We start from the raw sequence: 20,713 nt of genomic DNA, 5'->3' as shown, positions 1-20,713 counted from the left end.
TAAAAATGGACATTAACTAACCTCAACTTTTCCTCCTAACCTAAACCTATAAGCCGTGTCTTTACCTACCTACCTAATGAGTATGGGGGGGGGGGCTTACATCCCCCTGCGACACTCCTTACACTGCCGTATTCCAAGTTAGCCGTAATCATACATGCAGGTGGCCGCTATCATACATACAGCTCGGTTTTTGTTCCGCTGTGGCTCGCTGACCTCACAAAATTAACTCTGACAAGCGGTGGGTCTGAGCTTGCAAGCCCCACGAGTCATTATTTTGGGAATAGCGAGTTCACCTGAAAAAGTTTGTCCAATGTTATTCTTTTCATGGGCACAGGCAGCTCTGTAAATCCCATTCTACTAGGTAGAAGCTTCGTAAATCTCATTCTAGTAGGTGGTAAATCTATCTTCTCAATGCGTACGCATAGAACCAATCTGTTTTGGTTGTTGGCTCCACTTTTCAACTTCTGTTATTGGAAGTAATTTTATGACGTCTTAATATTTGCCTTCTACACCAATCATCAGTATCCTGAGTTTGTTCATTTGTTTATTTGTTATCGACAACCACTCAAATCACCTGTTTCATCTCTTGTGGCTTAACTCTTATTGATTTCAGCCAATAACAAATGTTTTTGGAATTACTTAATACTTTTGATGTTTTGCCATTCAAAGACAGGTGCTTCAGGCCACTGTTTCAACAATTAGCCAATCTACAACTGCCATCTACAAACATACCTGATTCTCTCCAAAATACTATGGTTTGGTTGGTCCTAGTTAAAGAGATGATGACGTAAATTGTCACACTTTATGTAACTGGCTGTCAATTTATGACGTTTTCATTGTTAACCAATCAGAAAACAATACGGTTCTAATTGACCAAGGATTTTCTTTTCCGCCATCAGTTTAAAGGTATGGATGGTGAAATTTGGTTGTGTGACTCTTGTGAGCTCGATTATTTTTGGGTAATAGGCAAATATCATGGTGGTGCATATCCTGAACATGCAAAATATGCATGTGATTTTTTCCGTCAACATTCTGTGTTACCTTTGAGTGTTCAGTGTCCTAAGTGTCAGAAACCATTACTTTTTCGGGAAGATGAGCATATTTGATATTGAAGTTCTACTGTGGTGATTGCTAAAACAAACAAACGCCGGTGATGTGGGTATCAAGTTTCAGATTATAAAGGTACCTTTTTAGATGGTACTCATCTTCCTGCTTGGAAACTATTATTATTTATTAATCATTGGATCCATAAATTGTGGAACCATCATACTGTAATAGATTCTCTTAAAATTAGTAAAGCAACCAGTGTTGATTGGCGTAGTTTTTGTTGTGAAGTTGCTGAATATTATTTTGATAATCAATAACCAATAGGGTGTGGGGAGCAAGGCCCCCACCTAAAAAGGGGGGTTAAGGGGGCGAAGCCCCGACATCTAGGTGCAGATATATTCAGTGACAGGTTAGGTCAGAAAATTAAGCTTAGGTTAGTGCACAACTACAATGTGACGTGCAATAACTGGTCATATAGTGCATTTGCATGCCATTTTCTCATGTAAAATTCTTGGCACGGGTTTTCCCATTTCCAGTGTTTTTATGTATTTTGAATTCAGTGTGCAGTATACCTGCATACTGGTCCATTTTTATATGTTTAAGTGTTATATTTAGGTTTTTTCCTCCATTTTGCCCTGTTTTTACCTACTTTGTCTCCCCCACCCAAAACCCCGTTTCCCAAGGAGGTTCCCCCAGATTGTTATCTATAGGGGGAGGGGTGGTGGAAGGATAAGTATTCATTTATGATGGAAATTAACCTCAAAATAATTCAAATCACATCATAATACAACAGAAAAACCTATATTTTATGTTGAAAGCAGTTAATGTACGTAAGTAGAAAAATACCACTGGCCGCTGATATACAAAGGCTCCTGGGAATATTTGTTAGAACTTCTAATGGTTCTTGCTCCGCTGTGGCTCAGTGCACTCACAAAATTAGCATTACATAAATGCTCTCATGTTCTGGCAAGAGGTTCACATGTTGAGCTGCGTTCGCAAGCCCTGTGGGTCCTTATTTCAGGAATATTTTTTGCTTTCAAATGAGCAACAATAGCTATATGGTTACTGACTGGAAAACATGTTCGCCTAGCATTCACATGGCAGCAGATCGATGCCCACCCAGGACCGTGAGTTTAAGCCAACAGAATCCAAAGTGCTACTGTCCTCAGCGGGTTGTGTCCCCGGTGGGCACCTACCCACTGAGGCTAAACATGTTATATAGGGAATATGCAGGGGTGACCAACACCCCTTTTCTACCTTTTTATATATTGTGTAGTGTGTATGGAACAATTCAATAAAATATACATGATAATATTACCGTAGCATTGCTACCATTAGCAATGCCTTTGTAACGTTGTTAACACTGTGTATCATTGGTAACGTTGCTTATTTTAACATTCCTAGCACATACGTGAGTTTTGTGACCTGGGAACTCCTAGGTTAGGTTAGGTGGGTTTGTTAGGTTCTGTACCCTTTTTTTACTTTTTATATATTGTGTAAAACTTATATTGAAAAATTATTTAAAACATGTACGGAAATATCTAGCATTACTATCGCTAGTAATGTTACCGTACCGTTGGTAACGCTGTTCTCAGTAAATACCCGAGGTTTGTGACCTGTAAACTACTGGGTTAGGTTAGGTGGATTTGTTAGGTTCTGTACCTCTTTTGTACTATTTATATATTGTGTAACCGGTAATATTACCTTAACAATCAGTCATCATTGGTAACACAGTGTATCATTGGTAACGTTGCTAATGTTTTCGTTCGGCATACATTCGTGAGTGAAGTTGTTATCAGGTTATTACCAATTATCATGTCTGACAAATGACTCCATTGCCTGAAAGGAACTTGGCAGGGGAGACCCCATTCACTAACTCAACATAGCCTGGTGGGGGCATTTTCCCTATATAACATATGTAGCCTCAGCGGGTAGGACCCACTGAGGACATGATGCCCGCTGAGGACAGTAGCACTTCGGACAATTATCGTTTAAGCTGTTTACTGGGGAGGCCACTCCGGGGGTTGGGCTTGCCCGGTGTGACGGTCTGAACGATCCCCAGGTCTCACAATTCTCCTTGATAATCTGCGCATGCGCGAACATTACCGTTTGCCAGTGCATACGAGGTTGATGTTTTATTTTCCTGTAATGTTAGCGTGCGCAGCTCAACATTACCCCTTGCCAGTACATACGAGCTTGATGTTTTATTTTCATGCGAGCGAAGCGAGCTAAGGGCGGAAAAGAACCATTATACAATGTCAAGAAGAATTCTGAGACCGAGGGATCGTTCAGACCGTCACACCGGCTGACGTTTTGGTGAGCATCTATTCTGATAAAACTGGAACTGAAACCAGACACCTTTAACCTTTACGTTCCTATAAGCTTTATATGTCCCTTTACGGTCTTTTACCCTATTCGGCAAAACCGTCATACATCGGTCCAAATACCTTACAATAAAGACAGAAAATACACATTTCAAGTTACCAGTTTCAACTATTTTTATGTTATACTTTAAAATATTGAATAACTATAATAAATACTTAACAAAATACCTTGTAACAGACGTAGGGTTAATATATTTAAGGTTTTTTCGAGCGACGGATGCTAAATAATACCTTGCATTATTCCATATGAACCGACAATGGTAGTAGTAGTAATCAGCGTTTTCTTTTTAACGTCACCCTTAAAATGTCTTTATTTCCTTGTTCAATCTCCTTTTGTTTCCTTCCTTCGGTCAATTCACTTTCATCTCTATAAAAATACGCGAGGAGTGCTATACTAAGATGATTTCTATGCTATTGTATACTAGTCACTAAACCATGAGATTATATATACATTCATTATCTGCTTTCCAGTGTAAAAAAAATTGGTTTGTCCACCATTCAATATTTTCCAGACCTTTCGGATTAAAGTAATCAATCCCAATCTATCTCCACACTGTCCATTGATAAGGCTATTTTTGTTCTTGAGATGTCTGTATAGATAATTATTTTCTGATCTTGAGCAGCTTGATATTGTAGCATGTAAAATAGATGGGTGCTTTCGATATTACTCTACATCTATTTGCATCGGGCTTAGTTTGATAAAATTCAGGATTTCTATGGCTGACAAAAAACTGGCGTGGACCCAACTCTTTCTCCTATATATTTCCTATTGTTACTATTATAGTTTCTTGTTGTTGTCGGCTACCCCCCAAAATTGGGGGAAGTGCCTTTGGTATATGTATGTACTATTATAACGTATATTTTCTTATGGATATGCTATATTTGCCATCTGCTTTGCCACGATGATAACCTTATGGTGTTTCGTTTGAGTGGTGAGCTTCCAGTCAGTGGTGTCGTTCATGTTATTGTAGCCTATGTGGTTTTCTAACACTCACCGGTTACTTGTTTAATAACCATAACTTAGGTTTAAAAGTCACTGATGAATGGTAGATGCAAGGGATAATACAATATCTGAGGGATTGACCATATATACATATAATCAGCGTCCAAGACACTGTAATCTTGCAGGACATTTCATGCATAAAGTTCCCAGCTTGAAAAGGCTTGGCTGATATTACTTTTTCAGATGTACCTCTACCATCAACTGTGGCTTCACAATGTGGTATTGGCACTAGGGACTAATCCAGTGTTGGAGACCACACAGATTACCTCCTTACAAAAAGGAAGCCATGAAACGAGAGGTAGTTTCTTATCCAGAATGGGTTGGCAGAACAGTGACCAACTCATGGGCCTCACCCTTGCATCTTTAAAAAAAAAAAAAAAAAAAAAAAAAAAAAAAAAAAAAACAAGGTTAGTCTCAAGTCCCGAAAGTTTAACGGAAGTTAAACTCTGCCTCCCTTTAAGACACTAATCATTTAAAAGTTTTCATTTTTATGTTAAAAATGCCAAATTTTTAACTTTAAGTTTTATCAAAATACTTTAAAAGTACCCTTGACAGAAAATGCTAAGAAGGCTTCCGCCTTTATCATATCTGTAGTTCAATTTCAATACTGTTATTCCCTTTGAAATGACTGATGCTGTTGAAACATTTCAACCTTTTAATGTTCTGTTTCAGTTGAGAAATGTTGTCATTGGTGACATTGGTCCACGATAGTAATTGGAAAGAACATTAAAAGAACGTGAGACCTGTTTTTTCGCCTTAGAAAAGACCTGGCAGAAAACTACCATTGGGAAAAGTTTTGTAACTTGGGTCATGGATGTCGGGAGCGGAATGATTGCACCCAAGTATGATAGTTGCATGCATCACATTATTGTCTACTCCTATAAACAAGGCAGTACAGACTTTTCAGAAGTTGCTGTACTTCTGATTAATATCGCCAGCCCTAAGACTGGCGCCAGTAGACAGATCATCAACTTGCCTTTGAAGCTATCAAAGTTTTGTCTTGAAGTCTTCCTTTTGAAGGAATCTGAATCCGACAAGCTGTTTATCAAAGTAGAAGCTAGTGATGTGGCCGTAGGAGCAGTTTTGATGCAGACCGGTGATGATAATATACTACACCAGATTTCTTATTCAAGTAAACTGAAGCCGCCTCAGTTCCTAGATGTACAGTGGAAAAGGAAGCTTAAAAAATATTGATTCGTATATAAATAATCTAATTATCTCTTGTATATAAGATTAATATAGATAATCCATCTCGTCGTATAGTTTTTTTTTCTGACCGTAACCCATTGTCTTTTGTAAGTAAGATAAAAAACATTCGAATGATTGAAGACATTGAGGCTTTCAAGAGGAAACTGAAGACTTTCTTATTACATGAGTCCTCTGACAGTGACAATTTAACAGTAAATGAACAATACGCGATATGGAACGTTAAATACTCTGAACGAACAAGGTAAAACGACAGTGGAGGTCCTGTAGAGAGTGGGGTTCCCCTGCTATATGGGACCGGAAAAGCAGCCATCAAAGTAAAATTAAGTAATGTTTCCCACTGTCTTAGGTTCGAGTTCTCTTGTTTGAGGGTACATTCGGGCACATTATTCTATTTGTTTCCTTATTTTTTTTCCTCGCTGGGCTATTCCCCTGTTGGAGCCCTTGGGCTTATAGTGTATTGCTTTTTCAACTAGGGCTGTAGCTTATAAGCTAGTAATAATAATACTCCAATAGCAGTCTATTTTCAGAAGTATACAGTAGACCCACACCAAAACGTTCAACCTGTATAAGTGTGTGCATAACTTTGAGATCTTTAAGATAATTTAAACATGGCATTAAGCAGTTGCTTTTAGTGTTATTTATTCTCAATTCCATTTGGTGTTCCAGTAAAATGCACCAGAGGCCTTCAACCAAACTTTACTTAATGCCTTTATTTCAAAACACCTTCATTCGCCGTGAGGGTGAACTTGATAACAAACACACCACAAAAGATATAGTTAAATTTTTCAACTGCTTCTTTAACTCGTTAAAACTATTATAAGGATAATTACATAACATCGCTTTCCTTTGAAATATAGATAAATATTTGTAAACATAGTTAAACAAATATAATACTTCCAAGTCGATGGGATGAAAAGTATGATAACAGAGTAGACCTATGCCAAAATAATGATATCTTAAATCCGACTATGATTGGAAATACATATAGCTATTTTATACATATGGAGTCTATAGCGAAACTATAAAACCTAGATTTTAAGATACTATCTACTTTCAGTTTATAGTGATAGTTTTACTATTAAGTAGATATTACTAATATTATATCTTACAATTATATGAGTTATGGAAAATAATATTCCTAAAGGCATTAACTCATAAATGTGCTAAGATGATTTTATGACCAAAAGAAAAAGAAAAAAAATTTGGTGTTGTTAAATTTAATATAGTTACCCTTATACAAAGTTTTCTCTAAAACAAAAGTTTTACCGTTTTCTTTTTCTTAACCACCGCTGATCCAGGGGCAGCATCATTCTTATACATTTCACTCGTATATATCCATTAAATATTAAATTGTATCCATACGAATATCTTCTGAGCTCCAATGATAATTTAATTAATCTATCTGAAGAATATTTAAATATATCTGAAGCAAGATAATTGAGTTTCAGCTGATGAAAGGTATAGAACACAGACTATGGTGGGGACAATTTTGGGGCAATTTATCTCCAAATCTGGGAATTTTTAGAGGTCTTTGGGGATATCAAGTGTGTAGAATCCCATTTGTCTGGTGATTTTCAAAAACTATCTAAAAACTCATGAATGATTCAGTCTTCAATAAGATTTATAATGACTGAGAATGACTTAATTATGTTTTATTGTTTTCCTTTCGTATGACATTCATTACAATTATGATTTGATTTATATATCTTTCAGAGCACAAACTGAAATCAGAACACGAGTTCATGATCCCAGTGAGGAAAGGAAATCAACTATACAAGAGAAATAGTGAACGATTAAAATAAAATAGTTTAAGAACAGCAGCGACATTAAAATAGATCTTTCAAATATAAACTATTAAAACAAGAGGAAGAGGAATAAGATAGAATAGTGTGCCCGAGTGTAGCCTCTAGCAAGAGATCTCTAACCCAAGACAGTGGAAGACCATGGTATAGAGGCTATGGCACTGTCCACTTTTGCGTGTAAACATTTTGTATAGTAATTAATTGCAAGTAATTGATCACACGTATGTCTCAAAATGGTTACTTATGAGCATTGCCTTTTTTTCATATAACACGTAACGTACTACAAGTGAGAATAATATATATATATATATATATATATATATAATTCTGTTTATTTATTTATTATTATTATTATTGATTTATTAATTTATTGAACTTTTAACATAGTCTCAGATAATTGGCAGGTTTATTTGCTCAAACCACAGGAAAACGTCAGTGTATAAACCTACATTTACACACACACACACACACACACACACACACACAAACGCGCGCTACTAAATCTCACAGATCTCAAAATTTCCTTCAGAATCCCTGTTCTGATATAGACTTTATTTTAATGCACATATTGCAGGCTTTATTAGTCATTCTAATCGCTATTTATTACTTAAAAACAAATTTAACAAATACACTTTCAAATGTTGATAGAAAAATACCCAATTCTCACGGACATGAGATCCCTGAACTTCCGGCCGGGTCCGGCTGCCGCTGCCCTCTGTCCCTAGTTTAAGTCACGTGACAGCAGGGTTGCCATTCGTACGATAATTATCGTACATGTACGATTATTTTGGGTCTGGTCCGATGTACGATACATACCTTAGGTATATACAATGTATGTGTGTGTTTAATTAAACAATCATACTAAAATATTTTGAAATAAGTCAATCATTTAGCTCCCTAATAATTATATTGAAACTGTGTATGCTAATTTTGGTTGAAAAACGACAATTTTAAGGCTCATGTACGACAATCCAGTCGAAATAATCTGGTAACCCTGCGTGACACGGTCACTCAGTACTCACTCGGTAGTCGGTACTTGGTCAGTTATCTTACAGCAGTGATCGTTTGAGTATTTACACATAACCCTTCTTTCCCTAAGGGTAAGTTTATCTCTTACTTTGTAACTTTGTGTGTTTTATGATTATTGTACCGTATCTCATACTCGATATAATTCATAAGGCATTCTGCAGTTTATTTATGTTAATAGATGGGCTTATTTTTTTTTTTAATTTATTTCGAATGATCTAGATTTAGGTGAACGCTGTGATGTTCATTATAACGGGGTTGCTCTATAGAACAAGAAACGCACACACACACACACACACACACACACACACACAAACAAATGGTCTATAAACTTTCCATCTTGCTAACAACATCGCAGTAGAAAATAAATCTTAATTTTTTTTTGATAAATTAAATTTAACTGGAAATTCTTTGAAGATAACACAAAAGAAATTAAAACCATTCATCTCGGCTTGAAAACACTTGCCACCGTACACCCACATGTACACACGCACACGAGCGTACACACACGCACACACTTGTGAGCGTCGTCATACCCACGCGTACACAGGATATCTATCTACCTATCTGTGGTGAAAGGATTTGGGTATCGCCATGATCAGCAAAGCTATATTAGTCAGGGCCACCCATACTAGGTTGGTTTGTTGTGAACGATCAGACAAAAATCTCCGTCACCAATCCGCAGTTTGCCAGTGTGGTGATGAAAAATGGCCAAACTCCAGATATGAATAAGGACATATCTGAGGCCTTTGTCCTGTAGTGGACTAGAAACAGCTGCATTTGTTGTGTGCATATATATATATATATATATATCTATTTTGCGAGATCATATATATATATATATATACATATATATATATATATATATATACTGTATATGTAACACATTTTGATCATCAAAATCATCAACACCCAGAGAGAGAGAGAGAGAGAGAGAGAGAGAGAGTGTGTGTTTCCGTCTCGCTTCGAACCCGAATTCCAGATTCAATCTCAGCCATTTGTTGTGGAAGAGCGAGGTTGGGGGAGGTTGAGTGGGGTTTGTGACCGGTGCTATCAGGGGGGGGGGGTGAGAGAGGTTTGTGGCCGGTGCTTGGAGGGGGGGGGGTTGGATTAAGTGGCTATCTTTTCCTTGGTTACTGTTTTATTCACTTATTTATTGCTCTACTTCTTTAGGCTAATGATGCGTTTCTATGTCCTATAAGTAATTCATACCATACTTATTTCTTACTCAAATGGATCGATGTACATCTCTCTCTCTCTCTCTCTCTCTCTCTCTCTCTCTCTCTCTCACTATTGTACCTTCACTTTTTTTTTTAAGTGAAGAACATTTTTATCCAATTCTCACCCTTCTATAAAGATATGTCATCACACACACACACACACAGTTCACAATTCACATTCAGAAGTTAATTCATCTTCTCCTCCTACGCCTATTGACGCAAAGGGTCTCGGTTAGATTTCGCCAGTCATCTCTATCTTGAGCTTTTGATAAAATATTCTCCATTCATTTTCTACTTCAGGCTTCATAGTCCTCAGCCATATAGGCCGGGTCTTCCAACTCTTTCTAGTGCCTTTTGGAGCCCAGTTGAAAGTTTGGTGAACTAATCTCTCTTGGGCAGTGCGAAGAGCATGCCCAAGCCATCTCCATCTACCCCTCACCATGATCTCATCCACAAATGGCACTCGATTAATCTCTCTTATATATACATATCTAATTCTGCCCTGCCATTCAACTCCCAATATCCTTGTGAGGGCTCTTTTCTCAAATATACTAAATTTATTGTTTCGTTGTCATACCATGACTTACATCCCTGTAGTAACACTGATCTCACTAAACTGATATATAGTCTGATTTTTATATGTAATTTCAGGCGATTTGATTTCCAAATTTGACTTAACCTAGGTAGTAGGTTGGTCGGGGCACCAGCCATCCGTTGAGATACTACCGCTAGAGAGTTATGGAGTCCTTTGATTGGCCAGAGAGTACTACATCGGCTCCTTCTCTCTGGTTACGGTTCACTCTCCCTTTTCCTACACATACACTGATTAGTCTGGCATATTCTTTACAGATTCTCCTCTGTCCTCATACACCTGACAACACTGAGATTACCAAACAATTCTTCTTCACCCAAGGGGTTAACTACTGCACTGCAGTTTTTCAGTGGCTACTTTCCTCTTGGTAAGGGTAGAAGGGACTCTTTAGCTATGGTAAGCAGCTCTTTTAGGAGAAGGACCCTCCAAAATCAAACCATTGTTCTCTAGTCTTGGGTAGTGCCATAGCCTCTGTACCATGGTCTTCCACTGTCTTGGTTAGAGTTCTCTTGCTTGAGGGTACACTCGGGCACACTACTCTATCTAATTTCTCCTCCTCGTGTTTTGTTAAAGTTTTTATAGTTTATATAGGAGATATTTATTTTAGTATTCTTAAAATATTTATTTTTTCCTTGTTTCCTTTCCTCACTGGGCGATTTTCCCTGTTGGAGCTCCTTGGCTTATAGCATTTTGCTTTTCCAACTAGGGTTGTAGCTAAGCAATTAATAATAATAATAATTGTCTAATTTGCTATTTTTCAATCTTTCACTAAACTCTTAATTCTAAAGACCCTATATTGAAGGTCATAGTTTAGAAAATACTGACAGAAGTTAACAAAATTATAAGGATTTTTCAAAAAGAAAGATATACTAGCATAACTGTAATTGCGTGATCTTAATAGAGCTTAATAGTACTATAGTCCATTTCTTTTAGCGATGCATATTTGCACCGACTCGCAGCGGTGCCCTTTTAGCTCGGAAAAGTTTCTGGATCGCTGATTGGTTGGACAAGATAATTCTAACCAATCAGCGATCAGGAAACTTTTCCGAGCTGTGAGTCGGTGCAAATCTGCCTCGATAAAAGAAATGGACTATAGTATTGATAATGATATCGGATTGGGAGCCTTTTACAGGAAACTAATTCATTTTATATGAAATGAAAGTCGAGGATCAAATACAATTCAACACCGTAATAAAGGTTTATGTTGATCAAAATTAAACCATTTATAGCTCGTTAAATCTAATTCTAATCTTGAAGTAGAATATTGTTTTGATATTTGGGACCATGTGGCAATTGTTTTCGTCTAAGCACCCAGAATCTCTCTCTCTCTCTCTCTCTCTCTCTCTCTCTCTCTCTCTCTCTCTCTCTCTCTCTCTCTCTCTCTCTCTCTAAATTATTCTTCCATCCTTTATCCATATTTCGTTTATATTTTAAGGTGCTGTTGCTCTGACATTTAGTTAAAAAACAATATTTTGGAAAAAAAATTAGGAAATATATCTGTAAGGTATCAGAACGTCGATATAAAAACTATTGTATATACAAGGTTTCAAATCTAAGAAGAGAGAGAGAGAGAGAGAGAGAGAGAGAGAGAGAGAGAGAGAGAGAGAGAGAGAGAGAGAGAGAGAGAGAGAGAGACCGTTGTTCGTGGCCTGGCCGGGAAACTTTCATTTATTCTTTTATTAATCTCGACACCCGTAGGCCGTAGGAGGCGGGAGTCAGCTGATTCCGTGTCCTTATTTCCTATTAGTTATGAATCATTATCTTATCGTTTTCCTTCCTTCGTTAATTCTATTATTCCTTGACACAGTTGTTGATATTTCATTGATTCCTTTTGATTAAAATTCTTCAAATATACTTTGAGTGCTTCTTCTTCTTCTTCTTCGTAAATTCCACGTGCCATTCAAATTCGGCATCTTTAGATAGGTGGCCATTTAAGCACATTGCCAAAGTACTTTTACGTACTTTAACTTGTGGTATCACTCCATAATGTGGAATTGGCTTCGCCATGAATTGCTATCACAGCAAATTATTATTGTTGTTGTTGCTAGTCTCTGTACCAAGGTTTTCCTGTCTCGGGATAGTGTTCTCTTGCTTGAGGGTACACTCGGGCACACTATCCCTTCTTATTTCTCTTCCTCTTATTTCATTTAATTTTTATAGTTTATATATGAAAGATTTATTTTAATGTTGATACTATTCTTAAGATATTACATTTAAATTGTTCATTACCTCTCTTGTAATTTATTTCCTTATTTTCTCTCCTCACTGGGCTATTTTTCCCTGTTGGAGTCGTTGGTTTATAACATCCTGCTTTTCAAACTAAGGTTACTGTAGCTTAGAGTTTGCTGTGAGTGATCAGACGAAAATTTCCCACCATCACCAATCCCCACAGACTAGCGTGGTGATGGAAACTGGGCAAACCAAAGACTTGAATTGACATGTCTGAGGACTTTGTCCTGCATTGGTCTATAAAGGGATGCAAATGTTTATATATATATATATATATATATATATATATATATATATATATATATATATATATATATATATATATATATATAATAGAATGCCAGACCTCCCATATATATATATATATATATATATATATATATATATATATATATATATATATATACGGGAGGTCTAGCATTCTTTTATATATATATATATATATATATATATATATACATATACACGGGAGGTCTAGCATTCGTTTATATATATATATATATATATATATATATATATATATATATATATATATGTATATATATATATATACACATATAAAAGAATGCAAGACCTCCCGTAATCAGCTGATCGAGTTGAAAACACTTCGGTTGAGCTGCTCACATCGGGTGACGGGTCACTACATCAGCTGGGGTGAGGGGGGGGGGAATGGAATTGGTGGAAGGGTAAATCCTTGGAGGAAAATCAAGTATTAATCCTCCTAGGGTAAATCCGTCATCTTACTATTTTGCTTATTTATTATTATTATTATTATTATTATTATTATTATTATTATTATTATTATTATTATTATTTCTGGCTACATATACATAAAAGATTCAGGACGTAGAAAAACCAACTTGGCTATATATATATATATATATATATATATATATATATATATATATATATATATATATATATATATATATATATATATATATATATATAAAGAGAGAGAGAGAGAGAGAGAGAGAGAGAGAGAGAGAGAGAGGAGAGAGAGAGAGAGAGAGAGAGAGAGAGCCGCTTCTAGTTCACTGCAGAACGAAGGCCCCAGACATGTCCTTATTCATATCTTGGGTTTGCCAGTTTTCATCACCATGCTGGCCAGCGTGGATTGGTGATGGTGGGAGATTGTCGTCTGATCGCTCACATCAAACCAACCTAGTATGGGTGGCCCTGACTTTTTATTATAAACTAGTACAGCTTTGCTACTCATGGCGATAAGCAGACTTTTTTCACCACGTTATCTCCACCAGTGATGCCAGATGGGTTATTCCAAAAATCCCTAAAACTCGTGATAAAAAATCCCCAAACCACCTAAAAATCCCTATTTCCAAAAATATATTTTTTCTAATATAGAAATTACTCACTATACTTCATGTAATTATAAGTAAACCAATTGCAACAATATAATGGTTTACTCATCTCTGTTTCTTCTTCATAGAAATATGTACAGAATATCGTCACGTCATCCAAAATCCCCAGATCTAGGGATAAATTTCCCAAATGTAAGGATAAATTCCCAAATCTAGGGATAAATCTCTATATCTGGCACCACTTATCTCCACCCATGTGTGTGTGTATCTATACTTATATACATTTGTGCGTACCTGCGCTATTTTTCCTTACATTGACTAGATTCAGAAAAAAAAATCAACTAATAAAAATATAAATTATTTATTAACAAGTCGATCTTTTTATAATTTGGAGATATGATCAAGTCAATTGTTAAGATGACTACAGGTAATTTCAATAAATTAAAAGAAACTTCAAGAAACCTTTGTCCAGTAAGGATTCTTCATTAAAGAATATATTGTCTGAAATTTAAAATTTTTCCATATAAAATATATTTTTAGAGAACAGTACTACAAAATACAATTATATACAAGAACACAAATGTATAAGACCCTATTAATGCTTCATTTGACTGTAAAATTGGAAATCTTGAAGGGTTTTAGTCATCTTGTTTGGTAACACAAGTGGGAAAGCATTTTCAGGATGGTGATGGTGACGTGGCAAAAAATAAATTTGATGTAATGGCTTACATAACATTAATATACCATTCTATAGGCAATTTTAACTCTTGAAATTGAATATTATTATTTATTAAATGGCATTCCATCCTAGAAAAGCTATTTCTAGGTGAAAACCTTAAATAAATGCGAGATTTTTTTTGATAGACTAATTTATTTAGGGAAACAAAACTCAATTAATAATGGAATTTGTCTCATTGCATCATGTAAACTTCAGTATTAATATTAAGGATATCGTTTGTCTATGCTACTAAAAGATTTATCGATATTCATTATTCATTATAAGCTTGTAATCTCTAAAATAATAACTATAAATGGGAGAAAAAAAATGATGGTAGCAACTTTGTATATCAAAGAAGCTATTTAATGCGAAACATGTACTATCTAATCATTGCAATATAAGACGAACATATTGAGAAATAGGATTACTTTTCTTCGGAGTAATAATGTATCCAGTTGCTAGGAGGAAAACTTTTTAAAAATGGAAATAAGAAAAAATGTTAGCAACTTTGACATCGCAGGTTATTCATCAAAATAACTATTGTCCAAGCGTTAAATTTCCTTCATATATAACATTTGTTATGTATGATAATAATACAGAATATATTTATTTCACATAATAAGATTTCCTTAGCTACGATTAAAGATCTATTTGATTGTAAAATTAGAAAATCTTAAGGTGTTTTGCTAATCCTATTTGGTAAAATAGATAGCAGACGGATTTCTGAAACAGAGTCAGCGACTTGTTTTACCAGAAGAAATTAGCAATATACCTTCGAGATTTCTAATTCTACAATCAAATAGGACTTTGGTGATATCTAAAAGAATTTATAATCATATATATATATATATATATATATATATATATATATATATATATATATATATATATATATATATATATATTGTATTAATTATGTACATAAGATATATTTTATATAAAAGAATTTTAAAACTTGAACAATAGCTCTTTTGATGAATAATATGGGCAATGTTGAAGTTGCTGGAAGTGGCTAGTAAATTTTCTATTTTAATTCTCTTCTCAGTATTTATCTTCACAATTGGATATATTATATCTCCAATTAAAAATAATTATATTTTCTATTATATTCGTCTGATATTGCAATGATTGAATAGTGCATGTCTTGCACAAACTACCTTCTTAGGATATACAAAGTTGCCATATAGTATCAAATATGGTTGCATAAATAGTTACTTCTACAGCCATGCCATCGCTGTGTCCATAAATTTCTTGAGATTACGACCCTATAATGAATATTACAGACACACACACACACATACATACATACATACATACATATATATATATATATATATATATATATATATATATATATATATATATATATATATATATATATATATATATAAATCATTTAATAGAATACAGGAACAGTAGTATCAAAATTAAAGTTGAAGTTTACATGATAGAATGAACCAATTTATAAGATATTGTTTTCTTAATTTAGTTTTGTTTCCTTAAATAAATTCTAAATTCATCTTTTTAAAGGTTTTCATCTATATATAGCTATCTCTAGGATGGAATATTCCTTGATCATTAACTATATTCAATTTTAAGACTTAATATTGCTTTTAGAATTGTATATTAATGTTTTATATGCTATAACACCAAATTCTCTTGCCACGTCACCATCATCCTTAAAAAATGTTTTTCCACTTGTTACCACACAAGATTGCTAAAACTCCTTCAACTTATGTAATTTTACGGTCAAATAAAACAATAATAGGATCTCATGCATTCTATTTCTTATATATAATTGTATTTTGTAGTACAAGTTTCAAAAGATATATTTTATATATAAAAAAATTTAAAGCTTAGACAATAGCTGTTTTTAAAGAAGAATCCTTGCCAAGAGAGTAGTTGACAGCTGTTTCTTTGAACTTAGTCATATCAGTTTTCATCTTAACAATTGAATAAAACCGTGACTACAAATTAGTGTAATTTTACTTTTTTAATATATATGTCTTATATTGTTGTATCCACAAAATAATAAACACTGTTAAATCATTTAATTGATACACGAACTATATTATAGAAAATAGAACTTAAAGTTCGCATGATGTAATGGAACGATCTGTATTATTTAAATTCATTCATTTAACTTTAGTTTCCAGAGTAAATTTGTCTGCTATTTTTTATTAAATGTCTTTGGATTAGACTAGAGGAGATACTCAAGTTAGAATAATTTACAGTGTTGCCAGGGATGGGGATTTATCCCTATTTTTAGGGATTTCGGTTGCTGATGGGGATATGGGGATTTAAAGTCTTTTTAGACCCTAATCTGGGGATAAATTGTCCGTAATTCTCGAGTATCTTAATTAAGGCTAAAAAATTAAAACTTTTTTTTTAAATAAATCGAATGATATCTGTTTGTAATTCTTCAAATGTGCAGTTTATTATCATACACTTGTGAACAAAAGATACAATTTCCTTAAGGTGGCTCATCTCCCAAGGTAAACCGCCAGTATGGTTCTGTTAATGATGTCCTGAATCTTAATCCTGACCCCGGTTGAGGTTCCTATACCTGGATCGTGATCCTGACCAGATGGTTGTAGATAGGAGCAGAAAGTCGAGAGACAGCCTTGGTTTAACTCGGTGGGAGTAGAAAAACAAAGCATATCTTAATTCCAAACGATATTTAAAAGACAATGCTTGCTTTAACTTTCCAGTTGATAAGGCAGTGATTAGTATGTTGAATTCCAACCTCTTATGTTGATAAAGAGAATGATTCTGATTTAAGGTGTTATTGATACTACTACCAATTTTCATATGCAGACGGTACTATTGTAAGTGATGAAGAAAATTGTTCCTTTGCATTTTTTCTAATCAAATGAATTTTTTTCCTGATTAAAATGTCAATCTGCATTCTACATTGTAAATCTTGAAAGTATTAAATCATTAATTTTGCTTAATTTTTTCCTAAAATTTATTTTCTTTCTTATGTAAAGCATAAGTGTATATATATATATATATATATATATATATATATATATATATATATATATATATATATATATATATATATATATATATATATATATATATATATATAAATGGGGATAAATGTAAAAAAATATCCCCATTTTAAGGGATATTTTGGCTTAGGTCTCTGGCAACACTGAGTGTTACGTAACACTAAACAATGAAGGACGACTCTGCACAAGCCTGGTGACCCCATGGCCCATACCCGTGAAGAGGAATCATAGCAACCACCCCAAAAAAGCCTTCAATTATGGTTAGTTCAGAGCCAGAAGTGCATTTGAAGCCTACGACAGTGTGGTTAGTGTGAGTAATTCAATGTGAGCTATGTGGTTGCTAACAAAAGTCATCGGGTGAGCACTAGGGGGTAAAAACATAAGAGCCAGTGAAAGAGCAAAGCTAGGCAAAGGTGTCGTTAAAGTAATCACAGGGATGGTGTACAATGGAGGAAAACAAGCAGAAACATATTTAGGATCGAACAAAAACAGTAAGTTGATAGAAGTAAGAAAGATAGGAGAAACCAATTTTATCATTTCAACTCTGGGTAAGAGAAAACGAAAAGACAGGTAGTGAAAGCATTGAGGAAGCTGCAGCAGGAGAATCAAACCTGCCTGTTGATGAAATTTCTGGTTATTCTATGAAATGGTTATGTGGGGGGGGGGGGGGGGTGGGGGACGGGCATTGTGCATCATGCGACCCATGCTGGTATTATTTTACTGTATTACAGGGCAATGTAACCTTGTAAAAATTCCTATGAACCAGTGGAAAAGAATGTTAAGGGAAAAAAGCTGGAAATTAATGAAAGTAAAGGACCTAACTATAAAGAAAAATACGCTTAGATTAAGTTAGTTGCAGATAGGTTAAAGGAAAAAACTTTTAGATAGGCTTAATAGGAGTAAACTTTTAGATAGGCTTAATAGGAGTAACGTCCTCATCAAGGGAAAAGAGAATGAAATAAACTTGCTGAAGACAACTAAAAAGGGTTAAGTTTTACTTCATTACAGATTCTCATTTCGAACAGAAAATGTATTCCTGTTGTAAATAACATGATTTGACTGAATTTGACCTTCATTTCAATCAATCAATCAATCAATCAACCGCAAACAAACAAAATAACCAGTAAGACCAGCCGAACTGGTTGCTGTTATAACAAAGCTGAAATGGTGAAAACCGGTTAAATCACTTATTTTCTATAGGAAAACATATATTTTCTGTTAAAATGTTTAAATATAATGTCTTTTTATATATTTTCTGTTGAAATGTTTAAATATAATTACTTGTTCAAATTCCGTGTCACATCTCTCATCAAGAACGTATGGACTACGAACGCTAACGTTAGCAATGCTACGCAACGTTACCAATGTTACGCTGCCATTACTAACGTGAGCAATGCTCCGCTAATATTAGCATGAATATTTTAGAGCATTTTTCCATATACCGTTTACATAATATATAAAAGGGTACAGAACCTAACAAACCCACCTAACCTAACCTAGAAGTTCCCAGGTCAAAACCCCTAGCTGGGGGCAAGTCCCCGGACCCCCTTCCCAGGTCACAAACTTGTACTGGCAAGAAATGAATGATTTACTTTTATGACTTGGATGTCGAAACTTGTATGATAGCAAGGAACGTCACTTGGGACACTGTAAACGTTGAGATATTACATTGTGATTTGACGAAATTATCAACATTGGATGACGTATCAAAAAAATCGACATGAAATTTAGCAAATGCTTTTAAGTATGGAATACTGCAGCCGCTATAAGTTTCTAAAACTTCCTCCATCGCAAAATACGAAAAAAACCTCACTTGAAATAACGAAGATCTGATTAGGACAAAGGATTTGTTGGAAAGGGTATGAAGAGACCACTTGAAGAGTTAAGGGAGGGGTTAGGGAAATATTAACCCCCACCCCCTGTGCAAATTTTCCATACGTATGGGTTCGTGATTGGTTAACGGAAGAACAACGGAGTTTAGAGAGTAAACATGAACTAGAATGGGAAGCTTGTCCAGAGCAAGTATTTATGTGAAATCTGGTTGTGACAAGGTATTAACAAAATGTATAAAAGTAGTATAGCAAGATAAAATGGAATGTATTATAAATAATATTTAATGGGAATATAAAATCGGGTGATTTTATAAGGTATCCGATAATAAAACGAGTAATACTGGTGTCAAACGTAATATGTATACGAGGGTATTACATAAAAGGAATGGTATAGTTGCACTGGATCAAGTAATATACTTGAATAAAGCGGGTGAAGTCGAATATTTAATCGTTCCGTAACTGACATACAAACCACGCTATTTAATAGGGGTTATTACTTTCGGCGTAGCTGAAATGACGAGCCATTAGAATTTTAACGAGGGTTTACTACCCCACCGCTAGTTAGCTGGGGTTAGGGAGGGTAGCTTGCTACCCCCCCCCCCCACACACACCTGTGCTTGAGCTCACTTTGCTCTCGGCTTGGGTGGTAGTCGGATGTGTCCGCTCTCACCCTTGCCTCTCTGACAGCCATTAATGCCTTTTTGCTTTTTTTCTACAGGTGTGTTTGTGAAGTAGGCCTCTGCTATCATGCGCAAGTGTCCTGGATTACCCGATCGCCCTTGTGGTACGTTTATGTCGGCGGTCGAGACGGATACTCACACCCTTTGTCCTTATTGTAGGGGCCAACGGTGTGATAGAACTAATAAGTGTGGTGAGTGTAGGGAGTGGTCTACCTCCCAGTGGGAGAGGTTTTCTTGGCGACGGGAGAAGAAGTCCAAGCGGGATATTTCTCCTTCGAAGGTTTCTTTGAAAGGAGAAGTTCCCAAGGACTCTTCTTCCGTTGCCCAAACCTCCTCCGAAGCTCCCGCTTGATCGGTTTCTTCCGAGAGACCGTCGAGGGGTAGCGTAGCCCATAGTTCTGTTTCCCGACCTCGGGGTTCGGGAGAGGGCGTTGTCTCCCATAGCGAGGCAGCTCCTCCTCCTCCTGGGGAGGAATTGAATATTAATGTAAGCACTAATGATTTGTTCCAGCTTTGGTCTTCCTTGGGGCTTGAAGGTTCGCCCTCCAAGGAAGCCTTGTTTGGCATGATGCGGTTGGGTGCCGCTGTCAAACAATCACCGACTTTGGCAGAGGTTGATCCTCTGTCTATCGTTG

General features: G+C 35.4%; 1 protein-coding gene across 2 annotated transcripts in view; it reads right to left on the bottom strand.

The window, feature by feature from the left end:
• Window positions 1–3,739, bottom strand: part of rswl (roswell) — a 120,196-nt gene extending 116,457 nt beyond the window's left edge. Inside the window, exon 1 of one of the 2 annotated variants that reach the window (XM_068392739.1) lies at window positions 3,600–3,739. The gene's annotated coding sequence lies outside the window, so the exon portion shown is untranslated. Of the gene's footprint in view, window positions 1–3,587 lie in introns of both variants that reach the window. The other variant, XM_068392746.1, reaches the window with a different exon arrangement.
• Window positions 3,740–20,713: the final 16,974 nt, after the last annotated feature.

The sequence above is a fragment of the Palaemon carinicauda genome, chromosome 1 (genome assembly GCF_036898095.1).
Source record: "Palaemon carinicauda isolate YSFRI2023 chromosome 1, ASM3689809v2, whole genome shotgun sequence".
Taxonomy (NCBI): Eukaryota; Metazoa; Arthropoda; class Malacostraca; order Decapoda; family Palaemonidae; genus Palaemon; species Palaemon carinicauda.
The sequence above is the reverse complement of the archived record's forward strand: the minus strand, read 5'-3'. Positions and strand labels throughout refer to the sequence as shown.